The following is a 27,403-nucleotide window of genomic DNA, read 5'->3' as shown; positions in this document are numbered from 1 at the left end:
TTTATAGATGGGTAATTTGCCCAAGATCCCACATCTTGTTCTTGGAATTGAGTGCAGGTAATGTTACTCCAGAGGGCAACCTTTTAACCGTCAGATTAGAGTGCCTCCTTGGGTGAGTGCAAATCTCTTTCTATTATTGGAAAAACAATTAAACACATATGTCGGTCTGTGGTGGAATTATTAAATACGAAGTCTGGGATATTTACTGGTCACATTACAGGTTGTTTATTATTTGCCTCATGGTGAAAATGTCGGTCCCACATGAGATGTTTGTTATCTGGTTTTACCCAAGAGAAACATGGGTCTTGACCTCAAGGATTATAGTTCAGATCCATGATGACTTTTTCTTTCACTTCTAGAGTACTCTTTTCTTCCCCCCACCCCTTGCCCCAAGCCACCAGGGGGCACACAGAATTGGCCATTTACCTTGGAAAATTTAAGGCACCAGTTTTAAGGATATAGATAAATATCAGTCCAGTATCTTTAGAGGTATAGCTGGGAATAGACTAACACTAATATCAGGTGTCTGTCCCCATTTCCATTTAAAAGATCATCTCTTTAAAATCCTTTAGGACTGACAAGTGTCTCACCCATGGGCCTTTTGGTCTTCAGGAGGCAATGCCCTTTTTATTTGTGTTCAGTGTCATGGTGTAGTTTCAAGTTGGATCTGTCCTCTTTCCTCTGCACCTTTCCCTGCAGAATCACAGAGATATAGATCCTCCCTTCCAGGGCACCAGCACCAATCCCCCTTTGCCTTTGTTCTCTTCTCCTTCTCTAGGTTGTATTCATGGCTGCTCCCTGATGCCCTTCTCATTTGTTATTTTTTAAAGGTTCTCTTAGGTAACTGCTACAAGAGGCTCTAAACCTGCACCAGAATCTCTGCTTGTCTCTTGTTTACTATGTCATTAGGGCTCATTCACAGTGAACAGAACCCATTCTACCTGGTTTAAGCAGAAAGGGACTTATAAGATATTTAATGTCTAGGCCAGGCGCAGTGGCTCATGCCTGTAATCCCAGCACTTTGGGAGGCCAAGGTAAGTGGATCACCTGAGGTCAGGAGTTTGAGACCAGCCTGGCCAACATAGTGAAACCCCGTCTCTACTAAAAATACAAAAATTAACTGAGCATGGTGGTGCACACCTATAGTCCCAGCTATTTGGGAAGCTGAAGCAGGAGAATCACTTGAACCCGGGAGGCAGAGGTTGCAGTGAGCCAAGATTGCGCCACTGCACTCCAGCCTGGGTGACAGTGAGACTCTGTCTCAAAAAAAAAAAAAAAAAAAATTAATGTCTTACAGAATGACTGGAGGGCAGAAGAAACAGAATTGCTACTGAGCTTTCAGGCATGACTCCCAGTGCCACATCACAGACTTAGGTTGACAAGGGAGCTGCTGTTCCCACCAGGATCAGGAGATTGTGGAATCAGAAAGCTGCCTGCCTCCTGGGAAGCCATAGTGACAGCTGCCCAGCTTCAGACTCATGCCACCTCTACTGTTATCAAACTGAACTTGGGTCTGCCCACCTAGCGCAGCAAAGCCAAACATTGACACTGGGATTGCAGCAAGAGAAGTGAGGCATTTATTACAGGATGCCAAGCAAAAAGGACTGGGCAGCTAAAGCTTATGACCTGAACTCCCAGATGGTTTGCAGTTAAGGGTTTTTAAAGGCAAGGAGGAAGATGTTATAGGCTGCTATGGTTTGGCTTTGTGTCCCCACCCAAATCTCATGTCGAACTGTAATTCCCATTGTTGGGGGAGGGACTTGGTGGGAGGTGATTGGATCATGGGGGTGGACTTCCCCCTTGCTATTCTCATGGTAATGAGTTCTCACAAGATCTGGTTGTTTAAATATGTGTAGCACTTCCCACTTTGCTTTCTCTCGCCTGCTCTACCATGGTAAGGCATGCTTGCTTCCCCTTTGCCTTCTGCCATGATTGTAAGTTTCTTGAGACCTTCCAGCCATACTTCCTGTCTAGCCCACAGAACTGTGAATCAATTAAACTTCTTTTCTTCATAAATTACCTAGTCTCAGATGTCTTGCTCTGTCGCCCAGGCTGGAGTGCAATGGTGCAATCTTGGCTCACTGCAACATCCACCTCCCTGGTTCAAGCGATTTAACTGTCTCAGCCTCCTGAGTAGCTGAGATTACATGCATGTGCCACCATGCCTGGCTAATTTTTGTATTTTTAGTACAGACCAGTTTTCACCATGTTGGTCAGGCTGGTCTCGAACTCCTGACTGCGTGATCCATCTGCCTCGGCCTCCAAAAGTGCTGGGATTACAGGCGTGAGCCACCATGCCCAGCCCCTTCAGGTACTTCTTTATAGCAGTGTGAGAATAGACTGACGCACAGGCAAAGTTATAAATCAATTCTCACACTGCTATAAAGAACTACCTGAGACAGTAATTTATGAAGAAAAGAGGTTTAATTGATTCACAGTTCTGCCAAGAACTGAGTTTGAACTTGAACCAATTTAAAAACACCAATCAGAAATCTTGGGAAGACAAATTGGTTTGGAAAGTGGGAAGAGGGGAGGTGTTTCCTGGGCATGTATTTATTTTGAAGCTCTAGTGGGACGTTCCTGAGGAGATATCAGGGAGGTAGTTAGTAATTCAGAGCTGGAACTCTAGAGAAAAGTGAAGCTGGAGACAGATTTGGGAGTCATGTGAGAGAGAGGTAGTCAAGGGAGTGCACATTGTAGGAACTCAATAAATGTTGGTTGAATGACATAACCCCATCACAGCTGGGACCAGACTGACTAAACCATAATTAGTGTTTGTAGTGAGCAGAAAGAGCACATTGGTTTTTGGCCATAAAGGAGAAGTGAGGGTCTAGGCATGGAGACTAGGAATTAACATGAAGCAACTGCATAATTAGCAAATGTAGCAGATATTTGGATTGGTTCATTTCAGGTATTCCAATCTCTTTCTAAGATACAAAACAAAAAAACTATATTTTCCAGATTCCCTTGCAGCTAGGATTCCATATATAATATTTAGATCATACCCATCAGATGCAGCGTACCAAATTTGGAAAGCAGAAGTAAACAGTTGTAAGGCAAGAACTGTGCTTTGGCTGTTCCTACTAGTAAGCACAGTGGTGGTACCTTTGGTTTTTCTATGACAGATGTAACAGGTCCTAAGTCCCAGCCCTATATTCATAGTTGTCAAGAGATAAGACACATATCATGGTATTGAGATGGAGTAGGGACCCCCCCAGCATGGAAATAAAGGAAAACCTTGAGTTCCTTTAAGGGTAATTCCAGGCACCTGGCTAGAGCTCAGAAGTAAATGAGCAATTGGATAAGGGAGAATGTAATTGTCGCTTAAAATAACAGCCAAGGAAGTTAGAGTCATAAGAATGTTTGGTTCCCTGTAGAAACCAAAAATAACCTTTTTTTTTTTTTTTTAGATGGAGTCTTGCTCTGTCCCACAGGCTGAAGTGCAATGGTGCTATCTTGGTTCACTGCAATTTCCGCCTCTTGGGTTCAAGCAATTCTCCTGCCTCAGCCTCCTGAGTAGCTGGGATTAACAGGCACCTGTCAACATGCCCGGCCAATTTTTGCATTTTTAGTAGAGACAGGGTTTCACCATGTTGGCCAGGTTGGTCTTGAACTCCTGACCTCGTGATCGTTCTGCCTCAGCCTCCCAAAGTGTTGGGATTACAGGCATGAGCCACCGCACCTGGCAAAAATCACCTCTTAATATATGTCCTTGAGTTGTTTTTTAGAAACCTGGAACCCCACAAAATGGATCCCCTGGCATGCAGACCTCAGTCAGATAAGGGGGAACTGAGGACTGAACTCTGACCACTGTTCCTTTTTTCAGATTTCTTTCTAAGGGGCCTCGAGGAGGTCACACCCACAAGCCAGAGCTAACATTCTTACTACTGATTCCAAATTTTTAGATGAAGCTTCGCCTCCTTAACCAATTGCAAATCAGAAAATCTTTGAATTTACCTATGACCTGTGGGCCCCCTTTGAGATGTCCCACCTTTTTAGGTCAAACCAATGTATAGCCCAGGAGCCAACATGTGAGGGAAGAAGACTTCAGGTGATCCAGCCTCCAGCTGTTGGAGCCACCATAGCTGAGACGCCAGATATCATGGAGCAGAGATCAGCCATCCTCTCTGTGCACAGTCCAAATTCTTGACCCAGAAAATCTATGAGCACAATGAAATGGCTGTTGTTTTACTCCACTAAGTATAGGGTGGTTTGCTATATAGCAATAAGGAATCAAAACACCCCTCACATTCATGTTGCTTATTATCTGATGGTTATCTTTCACTGATACCAAGCAGCTCATATTTTTATCTTGCTCAGAAAACCTTAAATGGTTCCCCCATTGAATATGGAATTAATTATATGTTTTTTAGGCTTGCATTCAAGATCCTGCTCAGTTTTCAATCTTACTACCTTATCTTTCACTTTAACCCGCTACTCACTTTCAATCCACTTGTACCATATATCAGATCTTCACTGGGCCACGACTGATGCTTTCCTATCCCTGTGCCCTTTCACCAGCACTGGCCTTTTGCTTGGAATTGTCGTTTTCTATATTTACCAAATTCCTAGCTATCATTCCTTCAAGCTCAGTGCAAATCTCACATCCTGTAAGACTTTGTTGCCCAATATGGTGGCCAGTAGCCACATGTGGCTATTTACATTTAAAATAGCACTGATTAAAATCTAAAGTTTAGTTCCTCAGTCTCACTGGCCACTTTCAGTGCTCAGGAGCCACATCCCAGTGAACAGCACTGTCTTTTTAGCTTTTCCTTTCTCAACTAATCTCTCCTTCTCCCATATAACCTTAAAACTGCATTTTTAGCAATTTTGACCTGAATATTTTTGAGGGTTGTGTAATCCAAATCCATAAAATTACAGATACACCTTGGCTTTCTACCATTCTAGTGCACTGCTCTGTAAATGGGAGGTGGCTCAAATATTAATTGAGTTGGGAGGAAGCAGTGGTTAATCTCTATACTATACTAATGGGTGTGGGTGAAATGACTTCTTATGCTCTTTTCCAGTAAAATATTCAACAAGCAACGTAAGTCTGTTATCTTCAACAATATATAATCTATCAGGATAGCTATTTTTTAAATCACAGATGATTTGGGAGGAAGGTCTCTTGAGAGGAGCATTCTGCCATTCTGGTGTAGCTGTTTCTGTTCTCTCCAGCAGCTATTTTAGGTATTTAATTATTTTAGAGTGTGTGCTTGCATGTGTTTTGTCTCAATGTATGCCAATTTTTTGCCTAGTCCTCCTGACATCTTAATCTATCTGCCAATGCTACATGCCATCAAGCCAAGGAAGAATTTCCTTCTCACTGTTGCTTCTCTGACCAAGGAAGACATAAGCACAACCAATCACCAGACTGATGAAATTCCTTCCAGTTTCAGAAAAGATTATCACCAATCCCTACATTATAAAATTCATACTAATAAAGCACAAAAATTGAATTCTAACATTATATGCTATGTGACAAGACTACTTAATTGTATGTGTGTATGTGTAATTATTTTCAAGTTAACCATCTAAATTTTACCTGTACAAGAAAGCAGTTATTAGGCATGTGACAGATGCACTGTGTTAATTAACATGGCCTTTCACAAGCCCTGTAGAGATAGCCCATGATGGTGTTCATATATCACATGATGTCTTCATGTTAACAGTGTTGACTGTTTTCATTTCCCTTCACTCACAGCCCGAGAGTGAGCTCCTCTTAAAACCTGAGACATTTTTGAGATTGAGGTTAATATTTATTTAATCTAAACATTCTATTTTATTATTTTATCATTAGTTTTTGAGACAGAGTCTTGCTCTGTCACCCAGGCTGGAGTACAGTGGTGCAATCTTGGCTCACTGCAACCTCCACGTCCTGGGCTCAAGCAATTCTCGTGCCTCAGCCTCCTGAGTAGCTGGGAGTACAGATGCCCGCCACCATGCCTGGCTAATTTTGTATTTTTAGTAGAGACAGGGTTTCACCATGTTGGCCAGGCTGGTCTCAAACTCCTGGCCTCAAGTGATCCACCTGCCTCGGACTTCTCCCAAAGTGCTGGGATTACAGGCGTGAGCTACTGCACCTGGCTTAAACGTTCTGTTTTAAATATAAAAACCTGGCCTCTGTAACAGAAGCCCCTTTTCAGTTACTCAGTAACCTTACTTTTATCTAACAGTAATAAATGGGAATTTATCTGGAATATATGCCGAAAATCAGGGCACTGCTCTTTGGTTTTGGATTTCATGACTTTTGGATACCTTTGGGCCTCTCTCCTAACTTACCTGTCACTTTAGAATAATTTCTTTTTTGAGATGGAGTCTCCCTCTCTCACCCAGGCTGGAGTGCAATGGCGCGATCTCGGCTCACTGCAACCTCTGCCTCCAGTCCACTCTCCTCGGCCTCCCAAAGTGCTGGGATTACAGGCGTGAGCCACTCCACCTGGCCGAGAATGATTATTATTTCCACCACAATGACAATATTTTGTGCTTATTTTGTTAGGATGTGTTTTTAAGATGCAGAAAGCAAGCCAGGCACAGTGGCTCACGCCTGTAATCCTGGTACTTTGGGAGGCTGAGGCGGGTGGATCACCTGAGGTCAGGAGTTTGAGACCAGCCTGGCAAACATGGTGAAACCCCGTCTCTACGAAAAATACAAAAATTAACCGAGCGTGGTGGCAAGTGCCTATAATCCCAGCTACTTGGGAGGCTGAGGCAGGAGAATCGCTTGAATCCGGGAGGCAGAGGTTGCAGTGAGCCGAGATCGCACCACTGCACTCCAGCCTGGGCAACAAGAGCGAAACTCCATCTTAAATAAATAAACATAAATAAATAAATAAGTGCCTTTGGGGCTGAGGCAAAGCAGAACTCCAGCAGGGGCATCTCAATGTGGCCCACAGCAGGTCAGCCACCCTCCTCCCATCCCCAGTGCTTGCTGAGGGTGAGGCCACCGTCTCTTTCTTTACCAGGGAGTCTCTGCCAAGTGAGTGGTGCCCTGGACGCACACCCCAGGACCAGGAGGGGGTGTTAATAACTTTCCACATAATTAGCCACAAGAGCAATATCACTCTTCAGACCTCAACAGCTTAAGAATATGATGGCTTACATTTATATCTAAAAGGGAGAACCATATAAAACACCTGTGTATTTTATTTTCTACTAACTAATTAATAGTTGACAAACATGTATGTTGCTGTGCTCTCTTGGCATAGCATGAAGAGTTAACATTGTTTTCTTCTAAAAGCTGTACAAGAAACCATAGAGGCTTTAACTTTCCTGTTTTTGATGACAAACTAGTCAGAAGTTCAGCGCTCTGTGTGAGCCTACAGGCAGAGATGTGTGACCCTAACAAGGCTCCTGACAATGCATTTTCGTCACCTGTGAAATAAGGGACAAATTTTCTTCCTGCCTGCTTTTCTTTCTGGATTCCAACAATACAGTAATAACATTATTTTTCCTTATATGTGAAGTTTGAGAAGGCTTCCCCCCCCCCCCCTTTTTTTTTTTGAGATGGAGTCTTGCTCTGTTGCCAGGCTTGAGTGCGATGGCGCCATCTCAGCTCACTACAACCTCTGCCTCCCTGGTTCAAGTGATTCTCCTGCCTCAGACTCCGGAGTAACTGGGACTATAGGCGTGTGCCACCACGCCCAGCTAATTTTTGTATTTTTAGTAGAGATGGGGTTTCACCATGTTGGCCAGGATGGTCTGGATCTCTTGACCTCATGATCCACCTACCTCGGCCTCCCAAAGTGCTGTGATTATAGGCGTGAGCCACCGGCCAGTTTTTTTCCCCTTTAAAAAATGTTGTTAATTGTGGTTGTAAAAAAAAAACCCACAAAAAATTGACCATCTTAACCATTTCATAACCATTTCAGTAGTGTTAAGTATATTCACATTGTTGTGTAACTAATCTCTAGAACTTTTTCATCTGGCAAAATTAGAACTCTGTACTCGTTAAACAATAACTCCCTCTTTCTCCTCCTACCCCCAGCCCTTGGCAACCACCATTCTACTTCTTGTTCCTATGAATTTGACACTCCAGACACCTCATATAAGGGGAATCATACGGTATTCGTCCCTTTGCGTCTGGCTGATTTCACTTAGCATCATGTCCTCAGGGTTCCTCTAGGTTGTATTGCGCATCAGGATTTCCTTCTGTTTTTTTTTTTTGAGTTGAAGTCTTACTCTTGTCCCCCAGGCTGGAGCGATCTCAGCTCACTGCAAACTCCGCCTCCCAGGTTCAAGCGATTCTCCGGCCTCAGCCTCCCGAGTAGCTGGAATTACAGACGACTGCCACCATGGCTGGCTAATTTTTGTATTTTTAGTAGAAACGGGGTTTCACCATGTTGGCCAGGCTGGTCTCAAACTCCTGACCTCAGGTGATCTGCCCACCTTGGCCTCCCAAAGTAATCCCAAAGATTACAGGCATGAGCCACCGCACCCAGCCAGGGTTTCCTTCCTTTTTAAGGCTGAAATCAAGACAGTGGTTTTTTTTGTTTTTTTGTTTTTTGTTTTTAAAGAAACCTTGCTCCTGGAGGTAGATAAGATTATAACATTTTAGGTTAGAGATAGGCCTGGAAGGTAGATAAGATTATAATATTTTAGGCTAGAGATAGACATGGAAATGCAATTTGAGGGCCAGAGAAGTTACTCATAGAAAGCCACCCCGCAGGTTAGTGTAGATGCCTCGATCAGAAGCCAGGGTCTGAGGACATTCAGAGCAAGTACTTTTTCTGCCACACCAGGAGATGAGGGGCTGCACTATAGGTAACCCAAAAAGAAAGATTACAGGGTTTAAAATAGCATTAGAGAGAAGGGAAAATAGCCTTGGTTGTGCAGGACAACACAATGTGCACCTGGGGATGTGGGGCAGCGAGCCAGGGGAGGGGTTAGAATATAAGGAGGGGATGGGGGTAGAGGAAAGACTGATATGGGGAAGGGAGAAGTTAAAGGGAGAGAAAATCAGGAGAGGAGGGAAGGATGGGAACTTAGCGACGGTGGAAGACCCAGGCTTTATAAAGGTGCTAGTGACCTGGCTGTGGCTCACGCCTATAATCCTAGCACTTTGGGAGGCCCAGGCAGGGGGATCACTTGAAATCAGGAGCTTGAGAACAGCTTGGGCAATATAATAAGACTCTGTCTCAACAAAAATTTAAAAAGTTAGCTGGGTGTGGTGGCACATGCCTGTAGTCCCAGCTACTACGGAGGCTGACATGGGAGGATCCCTTGAGCCCAGGAGTTGGAGAGCACAGTGAGCTATAATCATGCTCCCTGCATTTCAGCCTAGGGGACAGAGCAACCTTATCTCCAAAAACTAAAAAAAATCTTTTTAAGTGCTAGTGAATAAAAATTACTCTTGCCCTATAGCAGCTAAATCCTATTTACTTCAGGCCCACCTCCTTCAATAAGCTAAGTTTAGTGAAAAAGCATGGAATTCTCTAGTGTCCCCTACTCCTACCTGTCCACTGATGCTTGAAATACCTGAAAGTAGGACAGTGGCTTTCAGGCAGTGGAGCGAAGTCTTAAATTACACATGCCTTGCTGAGGTAACAGATTGATTGGCACTCTGGCCCTTCAGAGTATAATCAACCAACCTTCAACAAGTGTAAGTGATTTTATCAGAAACTTCTGGGAAGGAGAGTGAGTGGAACAGGTGGGTTGCTGGATTGCTAAAAAGGGAGCTACTGTATTCATGCAGGAGGGAACCACGGGGGAAGCCAAATCAAAGACACCTGCACTGTGGCTTGATCTCAGCCTCATTTGTCTGCAGTGGTGGTAGGCCTGGGTGGCAGACCTGTTGTGGCCAGACAATATGAATGTGAATCCATAGATTAGATTTGCATGATTTATGATGATTTTTTTTCTTAACCCAGTTAGTTTCTTTAACAAGGAAGCTTTGTCTCAGATGATTCATGAATAGCAGTATCAGGCAACACATAATATGTATGTTTTATAGACACCCAGAATGTACTCACACACACCCATGGAAACCTTAATTGGATGTTCATTTATTTTGAGAGACTTCGTTTTCTGAGAACTAATTCTTCAGAGACTTGCAGAAGAGAGCAGAAGCCACCTTTATGATGGACACAATTTTCTTTCTCTCTGTTCAGCTCCTGGCTGCCTATGAACTTATCAGGCTCATTTCCATATCAAAGAGGAGGCAGGAAAATACTCCCCTGACCGACATAAAAAGCCACATTACTGCAGATTGTCTAAGAACTTGTTTTTTTTTTTTTGGCCAAAATTAGCAAGTTATTCACAGTAATAGGTGAGTCAGATGACAATAGTGTTTAAGAGAACAAAGCCACTCATCAGGACCCTGACCCCAAGCCTGCCCCAAGGCAGGTCCCCAGCTGCCAGAACATCTCTACACACTGGCAGCCAAGAGGCTATAAAAAAAGAAAAAGAGGCGGCCAGGAAGTCTGCCACTCACCCAGATGCAGCGACCAGAACATTCATTCCAGGGCTGCTCTGCAGCTGCCCAGGCAGCTCTGTGGGTGGCCACTCTGCTAACGTGGGAGCACACGTGGCTTCCATCTGATGAGCAGTCTCAGGGAAGCTGGGGGCTTCAGACACCCAATGTCAATTTCCCTCCTTGATTTGAGACTCTTTTGGAGCTCTTGGAGACTTCCAGCAGAAACCTGAGCTGCCGGCTGCCAAGAATCAGCGGTGGATTTCTTGACCTGCTCTTAATACCAATTGAATAACCCCTTTGAAAACGTTCACATACATGGGGTACAAGGTGGTACCTTTGTGCATGAGACTGTTCTGGAGACGGCTTATCACCCAGCAAATCAGTGTTGGCCATCTGGGACTCAGCGACCCTTTCTACGAGGCTATGGTAAGAGAGTAAATAGAAAAGGCCCTGAAACTGGACCTGGTGACTAGGGCTTCCAGGAGGGGGAGAAAGGTCTTTTTTTTTTTTTTTTTTTTTTTTTTGAGACGGAGTTTTGCTCTTGTTGCCCAGGCTGGAGTGCAATGGTGCCATCTCAGCTCACCGCAACCTCTACCTCATGGGGTTCAAGCGACTCTCCTGCCTCAGCCTCCTGAGTAGCTGGGATTATAGGCATGCGCCACCACGCCCAGCTAATTTTGTATTTTTAGTAGAGACGGGGTTTTTCCATGTTGGTCAGGCTGGTCTCCAACTCCCAATCTCAAGTGATCAGCCTGCCTTGGTCTCCCAAAGTGTTGGGATTACAGGCATGAACCATCACATCCAGCGGGAAAAAGGTCTTAATGCAGGAGCTGGGATCCCTCTGTGGGCATCTGGGCTCTGACTTCCGCAGGCAACACCAGCAAGGAGCACGACCAAACCAGCACATTGGGGATTGACGCTGCTGATTGCTGATCACACCTCCTGCTGTAGGACACCCCCCATGGTCCCCAACCCCCGTAAGTAATGTGGATATGTCTGGGGTCCTGGCCTCTCAGTGGTCTGTCCTCTGCCAGGTGACAGCTAGGAACCTCATAAACGGCCTCGTGCATTCTATCAGAGGCTTTTGAAGACAACATCTCAACTCAAAAGAGTGTCTCCATCTTTAGGGATTCCCACAGGGGTGCTTAACTTTGGCTGTAGGTGAGAATTATTTGGGGAGCTTTTCAAACCTAATGCCACCCAGGCCCCACCCACACTAATTAAATCAGAATCTGTGAGGCTCAGGCATGGGCTTTTTAAAATATACTTTTATTTTGAAATAATTACAGATTTGTAGGAAGTTGCAAAAATAGAGATGTCTCATGTATCCTTCATTCAGGCTCCCCCAGTGATTACATCTGACGTATCTATAGTACGATATTAAAACCAGGAAGTCGCTGGGTGCAGTGGCTCATGCCTATAATCCCAGCACTTTGGGAGGCTGAGGTGGACAGATCGCTTGAGGTCAGGAGTTCGAGACCAGCTTGGCCAACACTGCAAAACCCTGTCTCTATTAAAAATACAAAAATTAGCCAGGTGTGGTGGCAGGTGCCTGTAATCCCAGCTACTCAGGAGGCTGAGGCAGGACAATCGCTTGAACCTGGGAGGCAGAGGTTGTGGTGAGCCAAGATCGCACCACAGCACTCTAGCCTGGGAGACAGAGCAAGACTCTGTCTAAAAAAAAAAAAAAAAAAAAAAACCAAAAAATACAACATCGGTGTTGGTGCACTGTATATAGTTCCTGCCATTTTATGACACATGCAATTTTGTTGTTTTGTTGTGTTGTGTAACCACCACGGTGGTCAGGACCCAGACTATTCCATCCTTGCAAGACTCCTTCCTTCTGCCCCTTTACCCTCTATAGTCATACCCACTCTCCATGTTCCACCATCCCTAACCCCTGGCAATGCTAATCTGTTCTTCATCTCTCTAATTTTATCATTTTGAGGATGTCATACAAACGGATTTTCCAGCATGTGACCTTCTGAGACAGGCTCTTTTCACTGAATATAATTCCCTGCAAGCTGTTCAAAGTTGTGTGCATCTGTCCTTTGGGCCTTGTTATTGCTGCACAGTGTTCCATTGTGCAGAGCTGCTACAGTTTACCCATTCACCTACTGATGGGCATATTGGGACAACTTGGTCTAGGTGGAGAAGTGAAAACGTAGATATTCGAATACCAAATTTCCCCATGTTTCCAGCTTGGGGCTATTACAAATAAAGCTGCTATAAACATTCATGCACATTTTCTTTCTTTCTTTCTTTCTCTTTCTCTCTCTCTCTTTCTTTCTCTCTCTCTCTCCTATCTTTCTCTCTCTCTCTCTCTCTTTCTTTCCTTCTCTCTCTCTCTTTCTTTTTTTTTTTTTGATAGAGTCTTGCTCTGTTGCCCAGGCTGGAGTGCAGTGGCTCCATCTTGGCTCACTGCAACCTCCGCCTCCCGGGTTCAAGCGATTCTCCCCCTTCAGCCTCCTGACTAGCTGGGACTACAGGCACCCGCCACCATGCCCGGCTAATTTTTTGTATTTTTAGTAGAGACGGAGTTTCACCATGTTAGCCAGGATGGTCTCGATCTCCTGACCTCGTGATCCGCCTGCCTTGGCCTCCCAAAGTGCTGGGATTACAGGTGTGAGCCACCACACCTGTTTCATTTTTTTGAAAGCTTCTCCGGTGATTCCAATGAGAAGCAGGGCTAAGAACCCTTGGACTAGGTGGGGAAGTGAAAACGTAGATATTTGAATACCAAATGTCCCAAACATTTTTTAAATCCCTTGTGTGAGCTTGTGCTGTGTGGCAGGGAATGTATCAGAGTAAATAAGAGCCTGCGTGCTGCCACTCATCTATAAAGTGGGCAGCAACACCAACCTCATTGTATTGGTTTTTTTTTTTTTTTGAGATGGAGTCTCGCTCTGTCCCCCAGGCTGGAGTGCAATGGTGTGATCTCGGCACACTGCAACCTCCACCTCTTGGGTTCAAGCACTTCTCCTGCCTCAGCCTCCCAAGTAGCTGGGATTACAGGCACCCACCATCATGCCTGGCTAATTTTTTTTTGTATTTTTGTAGAGATGGGGTTTCACCATGTTGGCCAGGCTGCTCTTGAACTCCTGATCTCAGGTGATCTGCCCACCTCGTCCTCCCAAAGTGCTGGGATTACAGGCGTGAGCCACCGCGCCTGGCAGCTCATTGTATTGTTGTGAGCATGCAGTGAATATAACGCACATAGATACTTAGAACACAGCTCAGTAAGTGCTAGTGCTTATTATTATTGTGTTGGAAACTGAACTTATGTCTTGTTGATTCCTGGCCTAAAACTCCTCAGTGGCTATTGCAATAATCACCTGGGGTTCTACGTGCAAGCTTTCATTAACTCGTATATCATGAAACTTTGAGGGGGCTGAAGTCTGAGGGTGGGCGCCACTTCCTCCTGAGAAACTTCTGTTGGTTTTAGCCCCTTTGCTGTGCTCCACAACACCCTAGTGTGGCTGTTCCTTTTATGACACTTCCTCCTGGATATTGAAGTTGCCTCTTTTTGTGTCTGTCTCCATCTATATGTGCACTGTGGGCTCCTTGGGGGCAGGGATGTGTGTCTTGCCCACATTTTATCTGGTGCTTAGCATAGTGCTTGATAGTAGGTCCTCATTAAACAGGTGATGAATGGATGAACAAATGAATGACCCCAGGGTCCCGTTAGTGTGTGTGGCAGGAGAGGATTTCACTCCCAGTGAGTTCCCTGAGAAAGTCCTGGTTTGCTCCTTACTCAGGGCAGTGGAGGCTAAGGAAGCCTGAGCAGAAGGCAGAGCCTTGAGTGGTCACTGACTTCTCCCTGCTAGGGGCTTCCAGCTGTCAGGTTGACAGTGAGCACTCGGAGGGAAACACTATACAGCCTGGGAGGACGTGTACAAGGTTACCACCACAGGCCTCACTAAGGTGGTAGGAGCCGAGCAAGTCTGGGCTTCAGTTGGCAGAGGCAAGGTCACGCGGTGTGAGTGCCATAACCTCTCTGCACCTAGCTTTAGCGATATGCAAAATGTGGACAGTTGGTGTTATACCTTAGGCACAGGTTCTGGAGGCAGACTCCCTGGGGGTGAATCCCAGCCCCTGCACTTCCTACTTTGTGACTTTGGACACTTAACCTCTCTCTCTGTGCCTTATTTTCTCATCTACAAAATAGGCATAATCACAATATCTACCCTATAGGGTTATGAGGATTAAAACAGTTCCTAAATGTAAAGGACTTAGAACAATGCACAAAATTAATGTCAATTACATTTTTAAAATGCACAAAAAATACAATGAGCATAAAGGAATGCTGTGGGAATCAAATAGAAGGAAAGCGGAGTCATGTTGCCTATGATTCTGGCAAGGCTCGCTGAAGATTTTGCTTGCTATTTTAGTCTAGATTTAAAATTCCACAGCCAGATAAATATCCAGAAAATAGTGACGCTGTAGCAGGGAGCTGTTGGACACCGTGTAACTGATCTGCTCAGGCGGGACCAGAAGTCGTCACCATCTGATGTCTCTCTTGTGGCTACATGAAAGGAAGTTGGGGGTATGAGTCCAGTTCCTAGTGGACAGGTGTTTGAAACTCAGTGCCATCTTTAGAATTGGCACCCTTGGTGAGGCCTCCACAGACAGGAGAGGATTAAGTCGAGAGGAGACCAAATTGCTCTTCCACCTGGAGCTGGTGGCCTCAGCAGGACAGGGCTGAGGCTCAGTGACAGAGAGTGGGCGCCTAGAGTTAAAACCTTCACTTTTGCTTATGCTCTGTTTTGCAGAGAAATCTCAAGTTCTGGTCCCCAGAGCAGTCAATCCAACAACTTGCATAGCTGCTGTCATATTCACACAATACTTCCATCTGGCCACAACTGTTTCAAAGAATCAGATGCATCGCTTGTATTATCAAAAGAATAATGTAATTAATGCAAAGTTTTAGGCCCTGAATTCTGCTGTCAGAAATGAAATAAATCAGTGCCATGGACATTACCTTTTCTTTAGAAGTTTTTATTTTAATCAAAGAGTGCTGGTAAAGAAAGGATTTATTTTTATCTTTTTTTTTTTTTTTTTTTTTTTTTTTTGAGATGCAGTTTTGCTCCTTTTGCTCAGGTTGGAGTGCAGTGGCGTGATCTTGGCTTACTGCAACCTCTGCCTCCTGGGTTTAAATGATTCTCCAGCCTCAGCTTTCCAAATAGCTGGGATTACAGGTGCCCGCCACCATGCCCGGCTAATTTTTGTATTTTTAGTAGAGATGAGGTTTTGCCATGTTGGCCAGGCTGGTCTCAAACTCCTGACCTCAGGTGACCTGCCTGCCTTGGCCTCCCAAAGTGCTAGGAGTACAGGCGTGAGACACCACGCCCAGCCAAGAAAGGATTTTTAAATTATCTTCTTCTTGTTTTCTATGAGGAGTTCAGATTTAAAGTGTTGATTTTTATTAATACATAGAGATTTTCAGACCCTAAGTAGAGTGTATCTCCAAAATTAGGAGCATAAGAAGGAAATATGTCTCTCTGAATTGGAAATAACATAAGTATGGATGAAGTTTTGCATGTATGAATGTTGCATCTTCGGAAATCTCTCCAACTATTCTCATAAATGATTGGCAAATGTGACTGACGGGACTGATGTTTCTCCCAACTCTCAGCTAAACAGGTGACTCATTCGGGATTAGCAGTATTTTAATTATTGGTGTTTCCTGTGCTCTGAAACAATGTTGTAAGGTCAGATGATCATGGTGCTGAAGGTAAAATATTGGAAACAATCTTGAATGAAGAAGCATTTGTCAGTCATGAGAAAATGGTGTTCAGCTGGCCTGAGACAACCTGTCCTGCCTTGTAGGAGACTAGGTGATGGAGCTGATACATGAGGACTTTGTCACTCCACACCCTCTCCCTTGCAACAGCCCCCTCCTTGGAGAGTGTGTCTCCATGCAGACTCCCAGGCCCTACCTTGGAGACTCATACCCCCAACTTCCTTTCATGTAGCCACAAGGCACTTGACTTGGCTTGTGTGGTTGTCACGCAGGGGTTCTCACCCAGCACTTTGAGAAATGTGCCTACAGCTCCTCTATTGACCTCATCCTCCCCAGTCATCTTTTTTTTTTTTTTTTTTTTTTTTTTTTGAGTTGGAGTTTCGCTCTTGTTGTCCAGGCTGAAGTACAATAATGCGATCTCTGCTCACCGCAACTTCCGCCTCCTGGGTTCAAGCGATTCTCCTGCCTCACCCTCCCAAGTAGCTGGGATTACAGACATGCGTCACCATGCCCGGCTAATTTTGTATTTTTAGTAGCGACCGGGTTTCTCCATGTTGGTCAGGCTGGTCTCGAACTCCCGACCTCAGGTGATCCACCTGCCTCAGCCTCCCAAAGTCCTGGGATTACAGGCGTGAGCCACCACGCCCGGCGACCTCCCCAGTCATCTTAGCTTGATCTTCTCAGAGTTTGCTTAGATTTTCCTACTGACAATAAACTGCTATTCTGTTTTATAAATCTGTCTTCTGGAAGATTATGTGGAGGTTTTAACTTGCTTAAAGGCTTAGGGTTCAGCAGAGGTGCCTCGGGGTATTGGGGGTGAGGGAGCCTGAAGGAGAGGAGCTTGGGCCGGCCCTGCCTTCTCTGAAACTAGAACCGCTTGTTCTGTGCTTTTTTTTTTTTTAAAGACAGAGTCTCACTCTGTCACCCAGGCTGGAGTGCAGTCGCATGATCTCGGCTCACTGCAACTTCTGCCTCCCGGGTTCAAGCGATTCTCCTGCCTCAGCCTCCTGAGTAGCTGCGACTGCTGGTGTGTGCCACCATGCCCAGCTAATTTTTCTATTTTTGGTAGAGACGGGGTTTTACCATGTTGGCCAGGATGGTCTCGTCGATCTCTCGACCTTGTGATCCGCCTGCCTTGGCCTCCCAAAGAGCTGGGATTACAGGCATCAGCCACTGTACCCGGCCACAACAACTATTAAAGGGTCAATGCACAAAGACAAACATTGCCAACTTTCTAGTATAACTCTCTAATATTTTCATGGCTACTTAGGCTTAATTGAAAAATAAAAATAGTGTCGTTTTGTATTTTTTTTAAATAGCCAGGCTTCTTTTTCTACCTTTTTGAGCCATTTTAAGGACATTATTCCGGCTGGGCGCGGTGGCTCACGCCTGTAATCCCAGCACTTTGGGAGGCCGAGGCGGGTGGATCACGAGGTCAGGAAATCGAGACCATCCTGGCTAACACAATGAAACCCCGTCTGTACTAAAAATACAAAAAAAAAAAAAAAAAAATTAGCCGGGCATGATGGCAGGCACCTGTAGTCCCAGCTTCTCGGGAGGCTGAGGCAGGAGAATGGCGTGAACCCGGGAGGCAGAGCTTGCAGTGAGCCGAGATCGAGCCAGGGCACTCCAGCCTGGGTGACAGAGCGAGACTCCAGCTCAAAAAAAAAAAAAAGAAAAAGAAAAAAGAAAAAGACTATTATACCATTGAATGGTGGCAACATAATTACCTAATTAATGCCCTACTTTGAATATTTAAATTGTTTCCAGTGTTTGTTTGTTTGTTTGTTTTTTTTTTGGTATTATATACAGTGCTGCAAAGAACATTTTATATGTATCTCAGACCATTCTCCTAGGATGCCTTCCTATTAGGGAATAGCTGGGCAAGAAGTAAGCATGGTTTTCAGGTTTCTGATGCATTCACTCTGGGTGCAGGCCAGGAACTTCATGCCGATTCATGAACTTCAGCTGACTTGGGTAGTACCCATTTCCCGGTATCCTCACCAACACTGAGCACTTTAAGGAAAAAACTGCTATTCTGAAAGTAAAATGGTATTTTGTTTGTAATTTCTATTTTACTACTAGTGAGGTTGAACACTTTTTCTTTTTTTTTTTTTTTTTTGAGATGGAGCCTGCTCTGTTGCCCAGGCTGGAGGTAGTGGTGCAATCTCGGCTCACTGCAACCTCTGCCTCCCAGGTTCAAGCGATTCTTCTGCCTCAGCCTCCCAAGGAGCTGGGACTACAGGCGCCCGCCACCACACCTGGCTAATTTTTGTATTTTTAGTGGAGACAGGGTTTCACCATATTGGCCAGGCTGGTCTCAAACTCCTGACCTCGTGATTCACTCGCCTCGGCCTCCCGAAGTGCTGGGATTACAGGCGTGAGCCACCGTGCCTGGCTCTTCTTTTTTTTTTGAGACAGGGTTTTACTCCTGTTGCCCAGGCGGGAGTGCAGTGGTGCCATCTCGGCTCACTGCAACCACCATCTCCCGGGCTGGAGCGATTCTCCTGCCTCACTCAGCCCCCCTCACTCAGCTGGGATTACAGGTGTGAGCCACCGTGCCTGGCCTGAACACTTTTTCGTATGTATCCATTTGTATTATTTTGTGAACTACCTGTGTATGCCGCTCTTCTTTATTTTTTTATTGGGATGTTTTTCTTGTTCTTAATAGCTTGTAGAAGCTCATTATTGTCCTTGAAGGCAAGACCATGATGTCTTGATTTCTGTCATGTTCCTAATGCATCATAGCAGTCAATACATATTCGTTGAATAAAAAAATAGTAGGGCTATTAGTCTTTATCCTATGAACAAATTTTCTTTCCAGCTTATTGGTGCAATTTAATATTTTACAGCATTTTTATTGTAAAATATATATAGCATTTATCATTTTAAACATTTTTAAGTGTACAATTCAGTGACATTAAATATATTAACATTGTTGGGAAATCATCACTGATACCCATTTCCAAAACTTTTTCATCTTTCCAAACTGAAACTCAGTACACATTAAACAATAACTCCATTCCCTCAGTGCAATTTATTTTATGGTGTCTTTGACATGAGCAGGTTTTAAATTTTTATGTAGTAAAATACATTATGATTTTTTCCTTTAAGTTGTCTTTGATGTTATGCTTAGAAAGGTCTCCCTGCCTGAGAAGCATAGATATGTTCATATATATTTTCTCCTAGTTTTTCTATTGCCTCGCCCTGCCCTGCCCCGCCCCGCCTTGCCTCACCTTGCCTTCCCTCCTCTCTCCTTCCCTCCCCTCCCCTCCTTCTTTCTTCCCCTCCTTCTTTCCTCCCCTCCCTCTTTCCTCCCCTCCCCTCCCCTCCCCTCTCCTCTCCTCTCCTCTCCTCTCTCTTTTCTTTCTTTTTCTTTTCTTTCTCAGGGTTTCACTATGTTGCCCAGGCTAGTCTTGAATTCCTGGACTCTAGCAATCCTCCTGTCTCAGCCTCCTAAATAGCTGGGATTACAGGCCCATGCACCCTGTTCTTCTTATATTCAACTCTTTCTTTAATCTCTCTAGAATTCTTTTAAAATAAAGCACTAGTTAATGGCCATTGCGGGGGACAATTCTCCATGTCTCTGGTGTTGCTGCATGTTTTCTGAGCAAAGGCACTGCTTCGACCTCAACTATCTTTTCAGAGTGTGTATAGTGAACAGCCTTGGAAAATAGAGATGGTTTCCTCTTAGGAGCAGAGAGCAGGTTGGTGGCTTATGCATGTAATAAAGATCAGTGGCAAAGATCAAGCAGGCATACTGCCCATTACAAAAGAGCATAGCTCCTTCAGCTTGGGATTCCTCTCCTGTAATCCACCCCACTGCCTGCAGGCAGCATCTGGCCCTCTTCACATCACCCTGTGAGAAATTGGGGCTCAGGGAGCCGGTGTAAACGTTGACCTCCAGGCTGCTGCTACTGCCATTTTGTCTCTGACCCAAAAGTCTTGTACCTTCTGCCAATATCCGTGAAACTACAGCAGGCTAACTTGGTAGTTTGCAAGTAGGTAAAAAGCCCGAGGCCCTCACGGTTTTTGACAAGGACTGAACTGTATTTTTTTTGAAAGTTTAATTTTTTTCAATGCCATGTATTGAATTATTCTGGACTGATTTGAAATTTCACTTTTATCATAAGAAATATGAAGATATACTTGTGTTTATTTCATATCTTTGCTGTTCTATTTCTCTGTCTATTCTGGTGCCAGCAAAATGCTCTTATTTTTGTAATTTTATAGTGTGTTTTAACATTGAGCAGTAAATATCCTCTTTCTTTCTTGATTTTCCCCCCTCCTTTTTTCTTTTTTTCCTTCCCTGTCACTTTTAGTGTTTTTCTGGGGCTCTTTGTACCAGATAAATGGTACCTGGCACATAGCAAATATTCAATAAATGTGTTTTGAACAATGTTAGTAAAATTAAGAGTTATTTTGTCAAGTACTCAATCCCTTTTGAATTTTTATAATTATAGCAACGAAACTGGAAACAATTTAATTTTCACATGTACTACTAATTTATTAAACCGTTCCTTTAAATGTTAAGAATTCAACTGTTACTGATTATATAATTTAAGCAAAGAATTTAACCTATTACAAAATGCCTAATATAAATATAAAGGGTTCTTGCACTGTTTTCTAAATTGCAGTTTCCTGGATATTTAGAGAGTTCTGAAATTAATGATATTTTTCAGCAATCCTAAGGAAATTTATAGGCCAATATTTATTTACCATCTTTTAATGGGCTTTATTATTTCGTCATTCCTGCTTTCCATTAGAGTAAAATATTGCTTTTGTCTTTGCTAGGAACATTACAGTTTACCATCTCAGAAGAGACTTTTTAGTAAAAAAAAAAAAAAAAAAAAATTGATGTCAAATATAGCATTTATTTATGCGAGACATTAGGGACAGGGTAAATATGTGAACTTAGTCTGTTATCAGATTGCTACTTAGGTGTCACTGAGATTATTCTTAGGGATTGCTGCTTTTCTTTTCTTTTTCTCTTTTTTTTCTTATTTTTATTTTTTTGAGACAGAGTTTTGATCTTGTTGCCCAGCCTGGAGTGCAATGGTGCGGTCTCGACTCACCGCAACCTTCGCCTTCTCCTCCAGGGTTCAAGCTATTCTCCTGCCTCAGCCTCCCGAATAGTTGGGATTACAGGCATTTGCCACCACACCCAGCTAATTTTGTATTTTTAGTAGAGACGGGGTTTCTCCATGTTGGCCAGGCTGGTCTTGAACTCCTGACCTCAGGTGATCCGCCTGCCTCTGCCTCCCAAAGTGCTGGGATTACAGACGTGAGCCACGGTGCCCGGCCAGGGGTTGCTGCCTTTCTGTGGGCTACTCTACTAGTTGCTGCTTGGGCCGTGACCACTGCTGGTGACCTGCTTGGCACTGTGAAGGTGACATGGCCAGCCACAGCAGACAGTGTCCTATACATAGGTATCTAAGACCTTGGCCAAGGCAGCAACTTCTAGAGTACTTGCCTTGCAGACAGACAGGGATCCTAACTTTGTTGACCTGAAAACATTAAAGCTGGCAACTAGTCCTGAATCCCATGTTCACTAAGCCCAGATGACCTGTTGATTGATGATATTGAAAGAAAAATAAAAGGTTAATACCCTACAGGGAAACAGATAAATTTTCCAGCACAGGTTTAGTTGAGTTCACATGAATTTCCTCATTTTTCTCTTGTGTTCAGGGCAAACTCCATTTCCACATTCTGGAAAATCTGGTAGAATTGCTGTCAGTATTTATTTATTTAATTTATTTTTTATATATATATTTTTTAGATGGAGTTTCACTCTGTCGCCCAGGCTGGAGTGCAGTGGCGGGATCTCAGCTCACTGCAACCTCCACCTGCCAGGTTCAAGCGATTCTCCTGCCTCAGCCTCCCAAGTAGCTGGGATTACAGGTGTGCACCATTATGCCTGGCTAATTTTTGTATTTTTAGTAGAGATGGGGTTTTACCATTTTGCCCAGGCTGGTCTTGAACTCCTGACCTCAAGTGATCTGCCCACCTTGACCTCCCAAAGTGTTGGGATTATAGACATAAGCCACCACACCTGGCCGTGCTGTCAGTCTTTTTTTTTTTTTTTTTTTTCTGAGACAGAGTCTTGCTCTGTTGCCCAGGCTGGAGTGTAGTGGCACGATCTCGGCTCACTGCAAGCTCCGCTTCCCAGGTTCACACCACTCTCCTGCTTCAGCCTCCCGAGTAGCTGGGACTACAGGTGCCCGCCACCACGCCTGGCTAATTTTTTGTATTTTTAGTAGAGACAGAGTTTCACCGTGTTAGCCAGGATGGTCTTGATCTCCTGACCTCGTGATCTGCCTGCCTTGGCCTCCCAAAGTGCCGGGATTACAGGTGTGAGCCACCGCGCCCGGCCACTATGCTGTCAGTCTTTAAATGACTTTGGTACCCGCAGTGGTTCATATAGACATAAAGGTGTTGAAGTTTTGGAGGTAGGGACTAGAAATAGTTGCAGGTATCTGCCTTCTAGCCACAAGATCAATCTGGCTTTTACTCAGTGTTAATGCTTCTATTTCTTTCTTTCTTTCTTTCTTTTTTTTTTAGGTGAAGTCTCACTCTGTTGCCCAGGCTGGAGTGCAGTGGCACGATCTCGGCTCACTGCAACCTCCACCTCCCAGGTTCAAGCGATCCTTGTTTCAGCCTCCCCAGTGGCTGGTATTACAGGAACACACCACCATGCCTGGCTAATGCTTCTATTTCTGTAAAGTAAGGCTCCATTTCTTTATTTTTCCCCCTTGAAACTATTCCCAAAATTTAGTAAAGCACTTTGTAATATGTAAGGAAATGCATACAATTTCTAGATTTATATAATTTCTAGATGATCATACTTTCTAGTGAGAGGCTTGTGACGTCTGTTTGAAACCAGTGACTGGAAAACAAAAATGTTACAATAAAAAAGCCAGGTGCTTTGCTAAGCGTTGCTAAGATGAACTTGCAATCTCTTCCATTGCTCCTCCTGAAGTGAGGGCAAGTCCCCTTCCCCCACATTTAGTTGTCAAACTCATCTGTGTCATTTAGATAGTTTTGAAGTTGCATAGATCGATCCTAAACATTCTGCTGTGAAGGGCTTTATGTTTATGGCCTTTCTCTTTTCTCTCATTCCTTATCCAGTGAAGACGTGAGGCCGTGTAAGCTCCAAGAGAGCAGGGATCTTGTTTGTCTTGGTCACCGTGATATTTCAGCTGCTGACCCAGTGCTTGAAGCATAGTAAGTGCTCAGTAAGAATGTGTTGCATGAATGGTAGCTGGTGTTACAGACTAGAGAAAGTGTTCCTGGCTGGGCCTGGTGGCTCATGCCTGTAATCCCAGCACTTTGGGAGGCCGAGGCAGGTGGATCACCTGAGGTCGGGAGTTCAAGACCAACCTGACCAACATGGAGAAACCCCGTCTTTACTAAAAATGCAAAAAATTAGCCGGGGTGGTGGCGCATGCCTGTAATCCCAGCTACTCAGGAGGCTGAGGCAGGAGAATTGCTTGAACCCGGGAGACGGAGGTTGCGGTGAGCCAAGATCACGCCATTGCACTCCAGCCTGGGCAACAAGAGTGAAACTCCGTCTCAAAAAAAAAAAAAAAGAAAAAGTGTTCCTAAAAGAAGAACTGCAATTTGTCATGGCAATCAGGGAATTAGAAATGGCATTCTGTGAATTCTGGTAACTAGCTTGATGACTGTATAACTTATTCCAGGTAGGATTATTCATTATGCTTTCTTCAACCAGCTACACTTTACTAATTGTTTTAGAAGCAAACATCACTAGCAGTCCAGAAAGCAAGCAAGCTGGAATCTAAGTAAAAGAGATTTACTACACATAATGAAAGCTGCAAATGGCTGAGGTGTCTGAAAAGGTGTCTGAATCTCTCCTAAAAAGAGTTTGCATTTTACTGTTGCAATTTACTTGGGACAATATAGATCTGGTATCCATAATAGGCCTGTGGGCCAAACAAAGCTTTGTCACATGGAAGTAGCTGTTGCTCAGCCAGGAATCATGAACATTTGCAAAAAGAGGAGTTGTGTTTGTAGCCATTGGAGAGAATCTTTGTAAGTAAACTGTTTCTCTCATAATTGAGAGTTGCCATTTTATTGGTGGGAAAAAAAATGCCCAATTTTCCAAAATTGCAAAATCTCTTAGATCCTGTTCTGAAAATAAGTTGACATGAGCATTTTCCACATTCCCTGAGGTCTGGCCTGGATTCTGTAATTTACATGACATGATTAGGAGGGTTCTATGCCATTTTAGACTAATTATGTAAATTGGAGGGAATTCACCCCTTCTTTATGAATAAGTATTTATCTTATGAGTACTAACTTGTAATAAATGTTTAGTTTGCTTCTTTTTGTGCTGCTGTGGATAGTTGCCTTAAAGTGCTGTTAATCTGCCAATAAGCTTTAAACAGGATAACCAGGCATCTCTTTTTAAAAGACCAAAATTTAAAACCCAGATTAGAAGACTGATACAAAATGCATTTGGCCGGTATTTAGTCATCTTATTTGGCAGATTTGTTTTTATTGCTGCTCTCTTAAAAAATATAATGACAACTGTATAGTCTGTTAGATTTTTTTTTTTTTTTTTTTTGCCTTTAACTTTTCAAAATGTTTGCAGGCTTTACTACTTGGCAAAGACAATTTAGGACAGATTTCTTTATTTTCTCCTCTGGCCTAAAACGAAAAACCCCCACTTTCCAAACTGTTACCACCGAAGAGTTTATTAAATGGCTGAAAAAGACAGCTGGTCCCACCATCTGTTAAAATTTTTCAGGGGCCAAATAAAACAGGTTACACCTTTAGCCATGCCAAGTCTTGCAATACCCCCTTCCTCTCACAGCCTGGGGAGGGCTAATCTGAATTTCACGCTCTGATTTTGCTATTGCTAATGTCTGAGCTTCTTATGTGAGCTTCTCCACATTGCTGGTATTACTTCTGTTTTTCAGTTACAAAGCTATTCTCACATTTCAACCAAACTCATTTGCAACCTATTACCTTCCACCTCTATAGTCTCTATAGTTACACCCAGTAACTAGAAGGAAACCCACAGATACCTAGCTAATTTCTGACTTTTCAAGCAAAGGGGGAGAATCAAAAGTACATTTCTGTTGTTTTGCAACCATTTTTCTGTAAATGCTAATGGAGGTAATTCAGATTTTGGAACAAAGGCTTAGCTCACGACACACTGCAGGTGTGAAAGGGTTGAAACAAAAGAGATGCTAACCCTAATGGTATTTCTTGTCATTAACAATTCTTTGATGTTCACACTGGAGCCTCCCTTTTATCTTTTAGTTTTTCAGCCATCTTTGTTAACATGCAGCTCAATTGAATCTTTTTTTTTTTCACCTCCCTCTGGCCTTTAAAGACATCTGCAAAATGTTTATGCTAAGTTAGTTTCCACTGCATCTTTTAGTAGCAAGGCAAAGTAAAATGAGATAAAGCTTGTGAGGTTATTATTAAAACATCAGTAAGTTTCTATCATTAAGCTGAAGGGAAAGATCAATAAAAAAGGAGCACTTAATGTTACTTTAATAAGGATGCGTTTCCTGTAACAGGACTTGGGATTAACTTCAGTATCACTGAAGTGGGCTTTACAATAAGGAAGTTGCTGTGATCAGAAGAGTTTGACTTGCCCTTACCCAATTAAGCAGTTTGCAAATACTTTGAATGTACTTGATCTATTACTTCCTGTTTTATTGAAAGCTTTCATGATACATATATTTAAATAATATTTTACTATAGCTTTTTTCCCTCCTTGTATCAGTCCCTGGCAGGCTGCCAAAGACTTTCTAAGGCAGGTTTGCCTGTCCTGTCCGTTTGGGATTGGGGGAAGGGAGAGGTGAGATGACAGGGAGTGGAACTGCAGCTTCAGGAAAGTTTGTTTAACTCACTTTGATGACAGCAAAATGTCCGGAACAGTCAACACTGCATAATATACCGCCCTGAGCTACTCAGCAGCAGGATCTGCAACTGTACCGTGGGTGCAAAGTGGAATCACATGTTTCACACCAAAATGGTCTGGCTGAGCTCACTATTCATGAGCATATTTTGTGTTTTCTTGACGTAGAAATGTTTATTAATAGCCTCTGGATTAACAGACCTTTCCCTTTAACTGTGGGTGGGGCGGGGGGGCAAATTGTTTGCTTAACTAGTTAACACTTTAACCAGTATAAGTGGCGATCTCTGGACAGTTGATTTGTGTCTGCTTGAAACTTGTTTTTTGGCAAGTATTAATTTGGAGCTAGTTGAAATCCTGAGTGCAGCTGTAATAGACATTGTAACTTCCTCAGCCTTTATATATAGTCCAGCCCTAAATGTCAAATGCTAGGGAGAAGATAATCAGATAAAATACAAATTAATGTTAACAATGTAGCTATTTTATGATTTCCCCCTCATATTATTTAATAATTCTTAGTATTTATATGATGCTTTTCATCTTCAAAGCACTTTACAAATGTTAGCTAATTAACCAAGAGGTAATGAGGCCTGGATGATAATGCTGTAGTAAATTTTCTGTAGCTCAGATTATAAAGTAAAAATGAAGATGTATGTATTCATACATTTTTAAAAATAACATTAGGCGGTCTTAGAGAGTTTGTGAATCAGAGGCTCAGGCAATTCATCTTCTATGTATAACTTATGTCTCTCTCTAAAAAATCTTGGGCAATTCAGATGCTCATGAACTGTAAGGATTTTCCCATCTGGCAGGTGGTTGGCAAACTTCTTTCATCTTAGCCTTGTCTGTTCTTACTCCTTGATATTTTTCACCTTGATCTCTCTGTCCAAGAACACAGAAAGGTCCAAAGGCAAGGACATTTACTGTTAGGAATTAGGGATAGACACCCATTTCATTTTTTTCTCAGGTTTTCCTATAGACAAAAGCTGGGTGAAATACATCCTAACGCACTTGTGTTATTTTACATAGCTTTGCATAATGATAATAGTGCAGTTCAATTTCATTACTTGAGAATGAGTGTGTGTGCTGTGGATGGGTAGTCTGACTTTGTGGAAGGCCTAAATGATACCATTTTTAAAAAAGAAAAGGATATTTTATTCAATATAAAATATTATCATCTGATATAAAATGGACTATTGTAAGAAAAATTAATTCACTAATAAAAACGTTGTAGTTTAGGAGTGGTGGCTCACACCTGAAATGCCAGCACTTTGCGAGGCCTAGGCAAAGCAGATCACTTGAGCCCAGGAGTTTGAGACCAGCCTGGGCAACATGGCGAAACCCCATCTGTACT

The 27,403-nt window shown here is 43.4% G+C and overlaps 1 long non-coding RNA gene across 1 annotated transcript in view; it reads left to right on the top strand.

Moving 5' to 3' along the window:
* The window catches only part of LOC134807988 (uncharacterized), a 76,272-nt gene that overhangs the window by 6,183 nt on the left and 42,686 nt on the right, over nucleotides 1-27,403 (top strand). The window contains exons 2-3 of the long non-coding RNA XR_010149781.1: nucleotides 22,719-22,880; nucleotides 23,286-23,381. This is a non-coding gene — a long non-coding RNA (uncharacterized LOC134807988). The remainder of the gene's footprint in view (nucleotides 1-22,718; nucleotides 22,881-23,285; nucleotides 23,382-27,403) is intronic.

Source organism: Pan troglodytes, chromosome 13, assembly GCF_028858775.2.
Source record: "Pan troglodytes isolate AG18354 chromosome 13, NHGRI_mPanTro3-v2.0_pri, whole genome shotgun sequence".
In the NCBI taxonomy this organism is placed as follows: domain Eukaryota; kingdom Metazoa; phylum Chordata; class Mammalia; order Primates; family Hominidae; genus Pan; species Pan troglodytes.
Note: the sequence above shows the minus strand (reverse complement) of the source record. Positions and strands in the feature narration are given on the sequence as shown.